At 38.3% G+C, this 16,007-nt stretch overlaps 1 long non-coding RNA gene across 16 annotated transcripts in view; it reads left to right on the top strand.

Moving 5' to 3' along the window:
• LOC106631402 (uncharacterized) overlaps nt 1-16,007 on the top strand; it is a 316,586-nt gene that overhangs the window by 914 nt on the left and 299,665 nt on the right. For 11 of the 16 annotated variants that reach the window (XR_008734346.1, XR_008734342.1, XR_008734347.1 and 8 more), the window contains exon 2: nt 9,470-9,552. This is a non-coding gene — a long non-coding RNA (uncharacterized LOC106631402). Of the gene's footprint in view, nt 1-6,221; nt 6,349-7,951; nt 8,005-9,469; nt 9,553-11,933; nt 11,975-16,007 lie in introns of those variants that run through there. The other 5 variants (XR_008734344.1, XR_008734345.1, XR_008734338.1 and 2 more) reach the window with 5 other exon arrangements.

Below are 16,007 nucleotides of genomic sequence, written 5' to 3'. Positions count from 1 at the left end.
ATTGGCCGGTCCATGGCAGGGTGTCCTCCAGGCAACCCATGGGCAACCAGGATTCCTGAGAGACATTTTCGTGTATTTGTCATGCTAAGCACACAGCTGGTGGGGTTTTCTTGCTCCTGCTCAGTTAAACAAAACAAAGATGGCCAGGCTTTTAGCTGTAGGTGGAAGTTTGAGTCGAGGGAGACTTCCAAAGACTCGGCAGTGTGAGGTTTTATCCTTTTAATGTCAGGTCTCAGGCCCTGATCGTCACTGAGGTAGCAGCTACCTGGACTTGCCAAAGATTCAAACTTACTTGTCCTGGATGGGGCAGGACAGAAAACAAACTCCACAAACCTCCACATCTGCTTTGTTCGTGCATACGCCTTCCGCTTTCGGTTTGTATGACTCATAATTCAGATGACTGGGAGAAAGTGATACATGTAATAACTCTTGAACCATATAGACGGCAAGTCCGAACAAATGGTATTGCAGAACTTAATAGTTTCCCAGAGCCAACCTCATTCCTAATGCTTTCAACACAGTGTGCCACAATGTCCCAAGGGTTATATAAAACCTAAAGGCTGTCATACGTCTTCCATCGCATCTTATCTGGGATGAAGTTTGTTCAATATAGGTTTCCCCACCTTGTACCCATAAGCACTAAGGACAGTTTACTTATCAGATTGTGTCATGAAAAATCTTGAATAAACTACCTGGAACTAAGTTTTGAGCACATACGTGTTGCATAAGGGTGAACATAACTGTGACAGGTACTTGTCATACCGGAATTTTTATATAATGACACTTCCCTGCATTTAACAATAGTTATATTACTGTGGGAGCTTGGACCTCACATACGCATCTGCAAGAACAGCACTGTGCAGAACTCCATTGAAATCAATGGGATCCAGTTTGAAAGAAAGGGGTCAATGGGCACAGAGGGAACAGCAAAGTCAACAAGATTTAAAACAATATTAAAACCAGTTAATATTCTTGAAATGGACATTCTCAAGTAAAAAGTAATAAAAATACTTGCAAATATTAAAAACGGAAGTGAAAGCAAGGATTTTATTTTGCATTGGATGGCAGCGTATTCTCATGCAGTGCTTCCAGCATAAAGCATTCCAACACCATTTAGGGCAGAGACCCTGGAAGTGAAAATTCAGGAGAATTTGTCTTTTTCTTTGGGGGGAGGGGAGGTGGACGAGAGGAAAAGGAGAATAGAATGGAAAACCTGCAAAACACAGTAGGTACATATTGACATTTTTTGTTTATTGTAAAGCATACCATAAAATACTTATTACCATAACAACAGAAAAACCCACAGCATTTGGTTGTTATGAGAATAGCAGCAAAGACCGCTGTTTTCTTAAAACTGTGTTTAGTTTTTTAGGACTGAATCCGGCATTATATTAAGACCAGCAGGATATATGCTATCCTGTAGCTCACACTGATTTTGACAGGTGGGAACCTAGGAAGTTTCTGCACTTGGCTGCTTTGCTCATAACTTCACATCTGTGCCACACTTTGTCAGCCTAATAGACCAGCTGCGCTAGTACAATTGATGAAGGCAATGAACTGTAGTACAGAGGACAGAAAAGATTGTGAAATGCCTTCTATTTTATATATCTCACCTACTTCTTAAATTCCATAAACTATTGTGGCGGACACCATTATTCATGTCTGAGAATGTAGCAGCCCAATGGTTTATATGATTATTCAGTAACAAATTTACCTATTTTTTTTTTTAATTTGTCCCCTTGACTTAACAAAAATTAAAAAAAAATATCAGCAAATGGAATTTAATAGTTAGCAGTTTCAATATCACCTTGTACCCATCGGTCACCATAGTGCATTGTCCAAATTACCCCCCCTGCCTTTGTATTTTCCCCTTCTCCCTTCCACTTGCCCTGAACACCACTGATGCTTTAATTCAAATAAGCTGGTTTACAATTGACATAGTGGTTTAGACTGGATTTGTTTCTGCAAGTCTGCACTTGGAGAATCTATGGCTAATTCCTACTTGAGTGCACTGCCACTGGTTATTTGGAGGGGAAGGGTTGTCAGTGAAGTGTCATGAGGAACCTACTGTGTTGCAGACTGGCACAGAAACAAGAGTTGCTGCCCCAGATGCAGCATCTAGCTGAGAGGAAGAGGAATGCCTCTTGCTGGGCATATGGCATAGCTCAGAATCTGGCCTGGCTGCTGTCGTCTACCAAAACAACCCACAAAATGTGGGAAAGGAGCTTTGCAGAACTGGGAGTTTTTCCTTACTATTGCCAAGCTGGAATCACTGTGACTTAACACTGTGTAGTAGGTTGCACTGCAGTGATTACAAAGCTGAGTCCTGCTGGGTGGAGATTCCGGAGTGCTGATGACAGGGTAGCTGTAGCAGTGTGGCACTGTACCATCTCCAGTAAAAATACTGCATCTCATCACTGTACTGGTTGTGGATGTCGCTAGGCTGGGTTTTATGCAGAGTGCCCCATTAATGTAGTACAGACATGCATATAATACGAACCAAAGCATTCATGTAGAGAATTACTGCAGAGTAAGTAATTCACTGAAAATCCACACCCTAGTTTACCCAATTTCTCCAACATAATCACCTCCTGCACCTTCTTACTTTCCAGAGAGTTTTTTCTGCCTGTCTTTTCAAAAAGTGAGCCTCATTTTTCTCCAAAGCCATGTATATATATATATAGTTCCTGACCCATCCCATGAATAAAGCAGCTGACATGGACATTGAACCAAACGTACGGAGTTTTTCCTGTGACAGAAGTCTGTCTCAAGGAAAGCTGTACTGTAGAAAAAAAAAAGGCCTGGGAAAAGGAAAAAAACCAACAAAACCCAAAACCAATCTCAAAACCACACCTATATTTTTCATTTAAACAACTTTTTGGCATTTCTACTGAAGCAGCATGCTCTTAACAGCAACCCTGTTTATACTGTGCAGATGCACTATTACAGGAATTGTTTGGGTTGCCTTTTGGAAAAGTACACTAATAGTTATGTGCCTAATTTGTAATATAGCACGGATGGTGTGAAAGTGTTGCAGAAGGCTTTGTGGTAGTTCTATACAGCCTTTTAAGTTGCAGAGTATATATTGGTATTAAACTTCTGAATATCTGTAGAGATGCCTTAGGCTGATTTAACAATACGCACTGAGACAAGCGCATTTCAACCCTTCGAAACAGTGGTGGACTTCTAACCACCTGGGAGGTCACTTCTTTTTTCCTTTTCTTTGGAAAATCCTTTGCAGTACATTTCAGTGAGTCTTCTAATAAAACCAATGATTTTGCTTTCATCCAGTTGTCTTCTGAAATGCTGTTCCTTATACTTTAACTTAGCACCTGGATTTCCTGCTGCTCAGAACTGGTCCTTTATACTTTATCAAATAATTTTTTTTTAAATTAAAAATATCTCCTTGTTATCTATTTAAGACCCCGAAGACTTGCTAGATTTATTAAGTATAACAATTAGCCTGGCAGTTATAATCGCACAGGACTCCTACGGTGGTTCTTTGTCAGAAGACTGGAAAGGTATTTGGGGTGTGAGTTTACAGTTAGCCAGTGAAAGCTGCCTGGAATGCTCGAGTGTCAGAGATACTGATATTCCATCAGTGAATGTTTATACAAGCAACTAAGGAAAGTGAGGCAGTGCCGATAACAATACAGCTTGCTTTGCTTTCAGAGGCCTATTTAGAACAGGGAATATTTTTAGCTGATACAATTGTACTAATGCATAATCATCATAGCTTTCAAAGAAGATTGCATATGTATTCCCAGAATGGTTTGTGGAAAAAAACCCAACCACAACCCAAACCCAACAGTGACTGTCTTCTCAGCCGGTCTAGTCCAATGAAACATGTAAGCTGCAAAATTTTTATGTTCTCTAGTCATCTGAAATGACAGATTTGTTCATATTCTTTCGCATCAGCAGAGTGAGCGTGCTGTACTGCAATGTTCTGTTTCTGACATTGCTTAGCACCAGATTAACAATAAAGAAAGCTTTTAAATTTATCATTTTTATTATTTGCCAAGACAAGAGCTTTTCTTTCTCCTAACCACTGCCTGTTCTCGTTTGAATTACCTTAAAGCATGTATATAATGTGTAATTTTTACGGTTATTAGTATTTCAATTTCCTATGTTCACGTCTAATTTTGACATCTTTTAGGCCTCTCCAATAGCATGTCTTAGTGAGTTCCGTGGTTTAATTGCACAATGTTTAAGAAGTAACAATCCTTGTATCAGTTTTAAAATTTATTGCCTTGCTTCCATTGTAATCTGTTTACTTAAGTGGTTCTGTGGCCGTCATCTTGGATATGAAATACTTGTCATATTCATAAACACCTACTGGAGCTGAACACAAATTACAGTTGATTGAGTTGGAATAGCATCAGTGTCCTATAGCTGCATTGCATTACTCGTATCTTTATAAAAACGTATTATTGATGAACTCAGAAGCATGGATTGGAAATTACTTACGATTATTAAAATGCTGTGCTTGGTATTATCAACATAATCTTGTATTGTCTTTTCCATTGCAGAAAATGCTGTGTCATGGTTTGTGTGTGTAGGAAACACTAGGAATACCCTATAGAACATGTATATACTTTTAGTTGCTTGTAGAAAAGGGCTTTTGTTGGATGTAGTGAGCTACACTTAGCTACAAATAGCACTTGCTAGTTGCCTTATTTTTCATGGGCAGAGCTATAGCGTCCCTTCTTACAATTTAAGGTAATATTCACATATAATAGTTATCAATGGTTGCCGTTAATACAGTTTTTATTAATGACAAAGGACAGCATTAATACTCTGTTAGGTTTCTGTAAGGGCCAGATTTTCTGTTATTTAGGGATCAAAGATGCACTTAAGCTAAAAAAAGGGTGAGGAAAAGCTACTTAGTGTTTTTCAGTCATCAAGGGGAAGCACAAATACAGGGAAATCGGGCTAATAGTTATAAATCCAGGTTGACCTTTTGGATGTCAGTAAAGTCCTTCTGTTTTCTCTTGTTAACAGTCTGAAAAGTTCAAAACCTTTCCTTAATATACAAAGATTATTATTTGCACATATGAGCGTGTTATTACAAACCTGTATTATTAAATAGGTTCAGGAACATGAAACCATTAGATTACAATAAACAGCGTTTCCATGGTTTGCCCTCTGGTTCCCTTTATTACATCCAGTCTAATTACAGTGTGTTAAAATTGTTTTTCATTTCTGTAGATTATTTTTATATTGGCATTCTGTAGTCCTTAATCCATTTAAAGCAAGTGCAGCTACTCATTGAAAGTATGTAGTTTTTCCCTATTTTGGTGAAATTGGTTTGTTTTCTAACAAAATTGCATGAAGGAGGCTTTCTCCCGTTCGTACCCAAATCGTTACTTATACCTACTTCGGGAAGAGAATCAGGGGAAGAGAACTGAGAACTATCAGAACGTGACCTACATCAGCCCTAACATCTGAATATTCTCCGATCTTCAAAAAAAAAGCTAGATCTGACTCTGAAGGTAGCTTTTATTAACCAGTAGTTATTTCTGGCTTCATGTGGCATGATTTTATGTCATACAGTAAAAGTTAAGCAGGTCCAGAGGAGGGCCACAAAAATGATCAGAGGCCCAGAGCACCTCTGCTGTGACGAAAGGCTGAGAGAGTTGGGGTTGTTCAGCCTGGAGAAGAGAAGATGCCGGGGAGACCTGATTGTGGCCTTTCAGTGCTTAAAGGGGTTTATAAGAAAGATGGCGACAGATTTCTTTCAACACAGCTGTAGCGATAGGGCAGGGGCGTAATGGTTTTAAACTGAAAGAGGGTAGATTCAGACTAGGTACAAGGAAGAAATTTTGTATGATGAGGGTGGTAAAACACTGGCACAGGTTGCCCAGAGGGATGGTAGATGCCTCATCCCTGGAAATACTCAAGGTCAGGTTGGAGGGGGCTCTGAGCAACCTGGTCTGGTTGAAAACGTCCCTGCTCATTGCAGGGGGTTTGGACTAGATGACCTTTAAAGGTCCCTTCCCACCCAAACTGTTCTATCATTCTATAAAAATGTCAAATGTGTTCTGCAGATTGAAAATATTTAATTCTCTGGGGCAATACAACCCATTTCAGCACCACAGACTTAATTCCTATTAGCCAGCTCCACAAGTTTAGTGAACTTAAGAAACAAGTAATCATTAACAAAAGGTAAAAAGGACTTCAGAGATGTGTTTGGTAACATGATCCTATTTCTGTGGATTCTCTGTTGTGCAATTCTGAGTAAAAATGGGAGGTCTGAAAAAAAAAAAGATAATGAAAACTTAGTTCTTTTGTGAGTTCTGAGCTAGTATTGGCCTTGCCACCTGGCAACAGCCTCAGGTGCAGCTGCGGGTATGTCATGGAGGGTTGCAAGGCCAAGGAGGAGGGGGGGGCATGGGGGAGGTAAGCTGTATGTATGCCTATTGTAAAATACCTGTAATCAGAAGCACTTCCAACTGGGGTGTTTTTTCCTGGATTTCCTTAGTAAAATAGAGGTGGGTTTCTGTCTGGGGTTTTTGTTTGTTTTGTTTTGATTGTTTTGGGTTTTTTGTTGGTTTTTGTTGTGGGTTTTTTTAAAAGTAAAAGAATATGAATAAGCATAATTTCATACTAGGTAGTTATTCTGGTTAATATAAATGGTTTACTGTAATTATTTTGATTTTGCAAGGATTCCAGGCTTGGCATTTACACACTGTGTGTCTGAAACAGAAGTCACATACACTGCATCGGAAGTAACACATCTGCCCACAGACACGTGTTTGTTTCAGATGTAAATAGGTGGATCCCTAGATTGAGATGATACTGGGCTGAATTACAAAATTTTCTAGAGATTAAGTTCCTAGATAATTTCTGGTTTCAGCATTGTTCAGGTACGGTGCGAGCTGAGCCTGCTGGGATTGAAGTATTTAAGACAGTGACATAAAACCCACTTGTGAGCTAATCAAAAACCTTCATTCCTTCTATAGGCTCAGTACTGCATTTTTAGCAAGTGGAACTCTGTTTAGGCCCTAAACAAACACTAAAGGATGTAGCCTTGTAGCTACTGACGTTATGTTAGTTTTATTAGGGATGAATTTGACTCAGCATTTTATCCCTATTGTATACTTGATTGACTTGTTCATTGAATGCAGCACCTCCCCAAGAATTAGCTGAAAGCAGAGCTACAGGATGCTTGCTTCAAATATACTAACTCTGATTTTCATCTAGCTCCATTAGAAAATAACAGGTTTATTAGTGTTGTTTCCTAAATAATGTTGGTGGGAAAGCTTAAGAAAAATAGGAGTCAGTAATTTAAGTTTAAAGTCTGTTCTGATTAAAGAAGACAGTTTGGTTTGTCCACCTTTGCAGATTACAAGCTACAGCAAACATTTGTAAGAGCTCAGCTTCTTACTCCTCTAAAGGGCTAAAGTACCTAGAGAAGCCAAAACACAAATACACAAATTATGTCAAAACTATTCCTGCCAATGGCTATTTCCATCCTCAGTTAGCTTGGTAAAAGCTTTCTGGTGTGCCTTACACTTGTCCTTCTCCTTTTGGGTCCTGATTTTCTTAAGTAATAAATACATTCTTAGCTAGCTCCCTGTTCATCTTGGCTTCCAGGAACCACATTGTAAATACACTCACATTATGTCCTTTAGCCAAACAGATATAGAATCATGATAGCACTGTGACAAATAGAAAGAGTACAAGGCTGAGGATGTTCAGCCGGAGAAAGCTTTGGAAGATGAGTCCAAATGCATAGGTTTATGGATTAATTGAAATTAGAATTTGGATACTTTCAGCCAGGTGTCTTAAATCACATTATTAAAGCACTTTCTAAGTAAATAATAAAAATACTCCAGTTAAACCATATTAATTTTGAGCAATAAAGAATGTCCAACTAGAAATATGGGATGGTATAACTGGTAATTTTGGAAGATAACTGAGATTACTTTTCCTGTTTATGCCTACATAGAAGCCACAGAGGAGAATCCAAGGACTTAGAGCAAAGCAGTTCACCTCATACAGGTAAATAAGGACTAAAGCCGTCTGCCTTTAAAGTGGAGTGAAACAATAGCTATATTTTGTGAGTCATTTTTCAGTACTCTAAGCTATGTTTTCCAGTTTCACTTTTCATGGCAATCAGAACCTGTAAGGGATTAATTTCAAGTAGAATATGTTAAAAAAACCCAAACCAAAACACCCCCCCCCTTATTTTGGTAACACTAACATTTGCAAGAGGGAAAACAACTGGTACATTGCGCCTTCACAAATATTAGTGATGTTGGCTATGGTGTTTGGGTAGACTAAAATTGGAAAAAAGATAATTTGTGCTTTATTTAGCATAAACTTCATTTTTGTTCTGCCTTTTATGTCTTTTCCTGACTTACATTTTCCTCATAAACAAAAGAAACAGCTTCTTTATTTTCATATTTGTGCCCTTCCGTTAACAGTAAAAATATAATGCACGTTTGTTTCTTTAGCAACAAATTCAGGTGGCATCCTTAACCTCTGTATTTTCCTAGCATGGACCGTGGACACCATTACTTTCTTCATTGTAAGCATTATTTTCCAGGAAATAGATAATGAAGTTTGGTAGGCAACAGGTGTAGTCACATCAGTTGACCAAGATGAAGAAGAACTAGTACAAAGCTAGATTATATCATGGAAAGGAGATTATCTATCCTCCCTGCCTCTAATCAATGAACGTTTTACTCTTCCTCTTTTAACACACAACTATATCTACAGATAATGCATTGCCAAGAGGGTCACTCACAGAAAAGAATTTCTTTAAGACTATGCTTAAAGGGACTGACGGTTGCTTTGCGCTCCATGAATTACTAGCAGGAGTGCAAAATGAAGAGGCAAGGCAAAGAAAGATGCCAAAACCAGTTATACTCCATTTGAATTGACTGGAGGTGAACTTTGGGTGCAGAGCGCTCCCCTTCAACTGCTTTTTCTTTATTATGTTAGCAAAAGTTGCAAAGCAGTAGAAGCCGAGTTACAGAAGACAGATTTTATCTGTAACAGGCTTCATCCTGCTCAAATTGTATCGTAACTGCTATAGAAACATAAGATAGAATACAGGCAAAAAAACCCAACCCACCCAGACATGTACTCTGCCTTCTAGGAGCTACGCTTTGGATGCTCCTTCTGAAGTCCTTTCTCTCCTCTTATCAAAGTTGAATAGATCCCCAGAACATTTGAACGTAATCTTACCTAGTTCAGGGCAGCCTCTTTACCCTGCCTTGAGCACCTGTGTGAAACCAGGACAGCAAATGTAACTCTGCTTACTGGAGATTGTCACTTCTGAATGGAAATAAGAACAAAAAGCCTTTTAAAAGAAATTCTAATTCAGGTTCAGGTCCAGTGACTGCCCAGATCTGCAGAAATACAGTGTCAAGTACAGCATTTGGAGAACTGATATTTGTGTTGCTGATAGATTAAACTCATCAGTGACTTACTCCAGTCTTACAGTGGTCTCTTTCTACAGATCTTTACAGGACAGAAGGGTCTCACAAGTTACAAGTTTTCATCAAGATCAAGGATATTTGAACAGCAAACACACCCTAGTTGGTATGGAAAATTATTGTTTCTTTATTCAGTAAATTACTGCTCCTTTATTCAAACTGCTATTTCATTGATTTACATGTTTTAGGCAGAAAGAATCTAAAAGAAGTCTTCAGGCTTCTTTAAAAAAAATGAAAAAAATATATGCAGGACATCACCATGATATTTATGTTTTCAGCTGTGATTTCATATAAAGAATATTATCTATGTATTGTAGCTGATGAAATTTAGTATCTCCCCCGCCCTCAATCCCTGTAAATATTACCAAGAAGCATTCATTGTTTTCTTTGTGATTTAGCCAGCTACCAAGAAAAAGAGAAAAGGGAAAAAAACGCATCAGTATTTATACTCTAGACCAGCAAGGTCTCAGAATGAGTGAACCTCAGGATTCAAAAGAAGCTTTTGCAGCTAGAAACTTTGCTGGAAAGTAAACAAACAAAACTGATGTCAGAAGTCTCATCCTCAGTCTTGCTAGGGCTGATCTTAAAAGGATTGGTTGGCACTGATGTTTCAAACCATTTGTTCTTCCACAAGAACAAAGTTGTCACTTCTGTCCCCTCAGAATTGCTGTCACTGAGCTCTTGAAGGAAAATGACTACTAATGCAACTAGGGCTGCGTGGAAAAAAAAGAACTGAGAACACTGCTGGCCTCCTTTTGATGTCAGTTGATGATCTGGCATCATAGGATGCCATCTCCTCTGTATGGTGTTACAACCTATTACGGATAACAGCTGTAATTAACTGTAATCTAAATAATTATGATCAGACTAGTATAATATTGGTTCTGCTTTCATGGACTGTTTTTTAAGAGGGAGATTTCAAAGGGATTTTCTTCAAGGACAACATCTTGCCTCACAGGTGGGATATGCCTGAGGTGTACCTGGCTAAGAGGACAACAAACACAGAAAGTGGGCTGGATATGCCTTTCTTACAGTGAGAGAGTGTAGCACTTGCTTTATCTCAATTTTGAGTATGGTTACTTAGGGAGTGTAAATCTTCAAATATGTAGATAAAAGTATACCAAATACACTTGCATCAAAATGTCTTTTTTGTTATTCAGTTGCAGGCTTTATGCAGGCCTTAGAATTATGAAGTTTTGAAAGCAATTTTAGAAATAGACAGTGAAAGCATGGTTTGTAGTTTGGGTGGTAAAAAAGGAAGAAGGTAAGACTACCTAAAGGAGTGTACACCATACTGACATCTAATTGAAGAAAGAGTGGCATTACTACTTTGCTTATGATACCACGAGTGGAATTTATAGTGTATTTGGCTTGATAGCCTTTGCTATTAGGCCAGACTGAAAAATGTTTAGGGCTACATAGACGTCTAACATATGTTTTATTATAAAACTCGATTGCTAAGAAAGTGTCTTGGCTATTTGCTGATGTCTAATTTAGATAAAAATATAGAAAAGAGTAGTCAGACTTCATCCAGGGGGTGTATAATTACTCACCAGAGCATCTCCTTTTCACATTCTTCACACTGGAGTAGCCATAAGCAAGCAGGATTACTGGATCTTGAGTGAGAACATGAAGTATTTTGGTTTCTTGTGCAGTGTGAAGCATTAGAAAATGTCAAATGCAGAAACCTGTTACTGTCACAGTACAGCAAGTAAGATACATTGTCTTGTACATTGGCAACATACATTTGTTTGCAAGCGGCAGTGTTGTAAGTAAGTATGTTCATAAATAACAGTTCCTTTCAATTCATCTTACAAAATAGACATGATTTTTGCTACGTAGTTGGCAGCAGATCTTTGAATATTGTTTAAGCCAATAGTGATGTGGAAATATGAAAGTGAGGCAGACGGTTTACTACTTTCACAATGAATTAAGAGTTCAAACTTAACATACTACATTTCTTGTGACTTGTCAAAAGAGATAAAAATAAAAAATGAAGGGCAGAGCTCAAATTACAGGTGCATGTGACTGAAATTAATAGCTCAAGCTATTATTTCTTGTGACAGGGGAAAAAAAAGTTGGATTCTGTACTTACAATATCGGAATAGATGCAAAGATTACCACGTCACCCCAGATGAGGAAACTAATTACTTCCAGCTTGGAGGTTTCTATCAAATTTATTCTTTTTCAGAAACTCTCTGAAATCATTGTTTATACCACTGAATGTGTATAAACTTGTGAGAATCAACAAGAGATCAGAGCCAACTCTGTGTCCCTACTCCCTCTACAGGTTTTTTTCGGTGAGATTATGATTTTTTATGTTGACCACATGGATTTTTTTAGTGCCAGATTGTTCTGGGGATCTGTGAGAGAGATGGGTAGAGAGGATTGACTGCATGGTTTTGTACAGTCTCAGTATTGCAGGGAGGTGTAGTAAGGCCTAGGCACAATGCTTTTCATCCCAGACCGTCTATTCTTTATTGACAGATATCTGTAAACAGCAAGTGTCTTCTAAGGGATGTGTGCAGGTAAGTACTGTTGTTGTCTCTTAGCTTTTTTAGCATGTAGGTGGTAGGGGCATAGGTTTCATTAGAATTATTAGAAACCTGTAAGTTATTATTATACAGAAAGTACTGTAATGAATCAACCAATCAATTTGCATCTCAGTAAGTTAACACTGATTGAATTACTTACCACGATTCATACGTCAAAATCCTCACTTGCATGTCCTTCTTTTTTATTGTTTTTTGCTTTTTTAGATATTTGTGTGGTTTACATCTCTATAGTGTCTGAACAACATAGAAAAATCAGTAAATTCCTGTTTGTTAAGACCTTTCGTGTAGTAAATATAATTTACGTCCCATTTAAGGGTTTTTCACACTGCTGTAACAAGGACAAATGAGCCACAGTACAAGACAAACTCAAGATGTAGTTAGTCAGTGTAACGGTGTCTGCAGCTGGGGAAGGAATATTAAGAAATAAAGGCATTGTCTTCATGGAAGAATTCATGCTGTTTAAGTACTAAGTTATGGGCTATTTTGTACAAATGTACCTTATGGACAGTGAAAGGGTATTTTCATGCCAAAATGCAAAGCAGTGTACAGTATCTAAAACTACCCCTAAATAAATCTTCTGTCGAGAAGCAGGATATATATGACTAGATGGAAGACATGCTGCTTCTGATACTGAAACTTTGATTTATTTTTGTGAAGCACTGCATTGTGGAATGCGATTGTACCTTTGAATTTTAGTAGGACTGTCTTTGTTCAAAGTGGTTTGATCCATATTTGAGTGGGAAAAACTGCCTTGGCTTTCTGTGTGGTAAGTATGTTTATACTAGGAGTTAGTTCAGAGTTGATACTGTGCACTGAATAGAGGCTAGTTTTCCTTTATGTTTACTTCCTTGTGTAGACAAACCCCGAGTAAGTGCGTCACACAGGAAATCTGTGGAGTCGCTCTAGTTTTATGCTGGCGCAACAGGACACATGAGAGAAATTTCAAGACAGTTTCTGTGCTGAGCAGACGGAATACTGTTAGTGACAACTCCAACAGGAGCAGATATTGGGAAGTACTGTTTTAAAGGGTTTGCTAAAGAAGAATGTTTTAAAGACTGGAAATAGCAGAAAGAGGAATCACATGTCTTCTTTCAAGTTTAAATAATACATGAATAGTGCATTACAAGTTCACAGCGCTTATGCTGGAATACTATCCAGTGGCCTCTGTTTTCCCATTTTTAATGTAGACATCTATTTAAATTTAGATTATAATGGAAAAAGATCAATGTCAGTAATGCTCTAAGAAGTAAGTACTTCTAACCTATGCTGGACTTGTATGCTACCTATCCTTGGCTTGTGACCTTCCTGATCTACTTATGAAGTACTGAGAGAAAAACATACGTAATATTGAAACAACTGAGAGATGAAACCTTGTAAATGTGTTAAAAGGCATCAGTACAATTTTAAAGCTCTTCATAACAAAACAAGTGCGGACTTTTGCCTCTCCACCAGTGTAGTAAATGTCATCAAATTTTCCATTAGTATCATACTGTGTTTTCCAAGAAATGTCATCATGTTCATCCATTTCCATTTTTAAAAATCTCTCTCCAGCTTCCAAACACTATTGAGTGGGCTGGGCAAAGTTAAACACAGCAATTTGAAAGCCAGATCCATTAGCCAAGATGGAATTAGACTTTCTGCTAAAAGAAGAACTATGAAAAATATTGACAGAGTGAACAGACTGAGGCTTTCTTTAATTTAGATATTGTAGTTCCTTCAGATCACATATTTCCTGAATAGATTTCACTGGATAGAATTGATTTTTTCTGGCCTAGCATTTCCCTGTCTTCAATAGCCTTGTGTTCCTTTTTGTATGATACATTAGATACATTAAATAATCCTATTCCATTCTCTAATCATTATTTGTTAGCTTCCAGGAGTCAGATCTTATTGCTAGGCAACTAAACAAGAAATCTCCATCTTTATATTAAGCAGTTTGCTGCATCCATGCCTAACCCTGTACTTATCCATACATATATCTGTAAAATTACCTAACTGCAGCTGTAAATGTCAAATCTAAACATGCTGCATATATTATGCATACTGCATTTATCTTGAAACTGAGCTGTTAGTAGTCAAAACAGCTTGGAAAAGCCACAGATTTTTTCCTCCCCCTTTTAAGATGTATTTTCCTCATATGCGACTAGCTTTAAGGGCAGCCTTGGCGCTGAAAATTACTTTTCTATTTTGGGGTATTAAAATAAGAGCTATTTATATATTGACCTATAGATTCTATATGCTTTTACATCAGGATACTTCTATACTTTTATAAATATATCTGTAAGATTTTGATTACTCTAATTTTCTGTTTACAAGTTTTCCAAAGGAATTATGAGACAGATCAGGCAGTCTGAAAAACCAACAGCAGGGCTGCAGCAGATTGTACAGACAGCAGTCTTTCTGCAGTTTTAACAAAGCTTATACGTTTAATGAGTTCATATCTGCCATCTTGGTGCTTGATTGCATTTTCAGTGCCATGCAGCTTTTTTTGTTGCTCATCTAATAATAAGATGTCCTCAATAACATCATAGTCTTATTACTAAGGATTTATTCTTATTTTCTTCAGTGTAATTTTTGTAGCTAGAGTATCACTGTTCTGCCATGGAGAAGAAGGCTTCTGATGTCACACATTGGCACGACTTTTTTAAAAAAAACTATAATGATTTTTAACCAGTTCATGTCATGCTTTCAACGTGTATATTCATACATATGATGTGTGAGTCTCAATTTTAGAATTGTAGAATTAAAGTCAGAAGGGACATGTGGAAATCATCTAGTTCACAGGCCTCCTCAAGGCATGGTTAATCTCAGAGGTTCAGGGTCTTGTCCTGTTCGGTTTTGAAAATCTCTACAGATGGCGTTTGTACAGCCTCTCCAGGGCCTTGCTGCAGTGCTTAGACACTCTTATGATGAAGATTTTTTTCCTTGTGCGTAGTCAGAATTGCCTTTTGTTCTTTCCCTGTGCACCTCTGGAAAGAGTCTGCTTTTGTCTTCTCTGTAACTGCTCTCTAGGTGGTAGGAAACCACATTTGGGTTCCTTGCAGCCTTTTATTTTTTACTTGCTAAACAAACCCAGTTCTCTTAGCTCATGTAATGTGCTGCAGTCCCCTAGCCATTGGGAGAGGCTGCCTCTGGACTCCTTCCAGTTTGTCTTTCCCTCTCCTGTCCTGAGTGCTAAAACTGGACACAGTAATCCAGTAAAGGATATTCTGCATGTGGCCACACAAGTGTTGAGCAAAGGGGAATAATAGCTTCCCCCGATATACTAGCTATGCCCACGCTAATGCAGTCGGGTTTGTGGTTTGCCTTCATCACTGCAGAAGAGCATTGCTGACCTATGTTCAACTTGCTGCCCTGTGCTATACCGGTACTTAGAAGCTCCCATCTCTGTCAGGGCCTCGGTGTGCTTGGATCCTCACAAACTCACCAAACAAAAAAGAGACCGAGGTGACAGAGAGGTGAATCTTACAGGCATACCGTCACCATCCCTTAGATGGTCACTTAATTTGGCTGGCTGAATTAGCCAGTTTTCTAAGCTAAAGCTTTGGAGAGAACAGGCCCCTGCCAATACCCAGTTCTGTGTTTTGAACTACACTTCAAACCAGCTTGCGGTACTCGGTATCTACAGAAGGAGCTTATGGATACTCTTTTTTTAATTCTAATTGGCTCATATAGGTACACCTAAAGTTGGTTAGTATAAATAAAGGGACTGAACTGATCCATTTTCTGTTCTAATTTTGGTTCAGCTGTGATTAAAGTTGTTCCGCTGTCCTTCCTGTTCAGGTCAGAAATAGATTGGTAACTGACTCATGTTAGAAAATACAGCTTTAAAAATAGAAATGATTGCATGCTGTGGGTGATCCCATGGAATGGGGCTTCAGGTGGAGGTAGGGTTTGGAGCCTTTTTTCTGCTCTGCTGTCATAGCACTGCTATTATTTGTGTTTCCCACACAGCACTACTGCTTTTCTCACCTCTTCAACCTCACTTGCTGTATTTAGGAACTGA

Source organism: Falco cherrug, chromosome 10 (assembly GCF_023634085.1).
Source record: "Falco cherrug isolate bFalChe1 chromosome 10, bFalChe1.pri, whole genome shotgun sequence".
Classification (NCBI taxonomy): domain Eukaryota; kingdom Metazoa; phylum Chordata; class Aves; order Falconiformes; family Falconidae; genus Falco; species Falco cherrug.
This window is presented reverse-complemented; position numbering and strand designations above follow the sequence as displayed.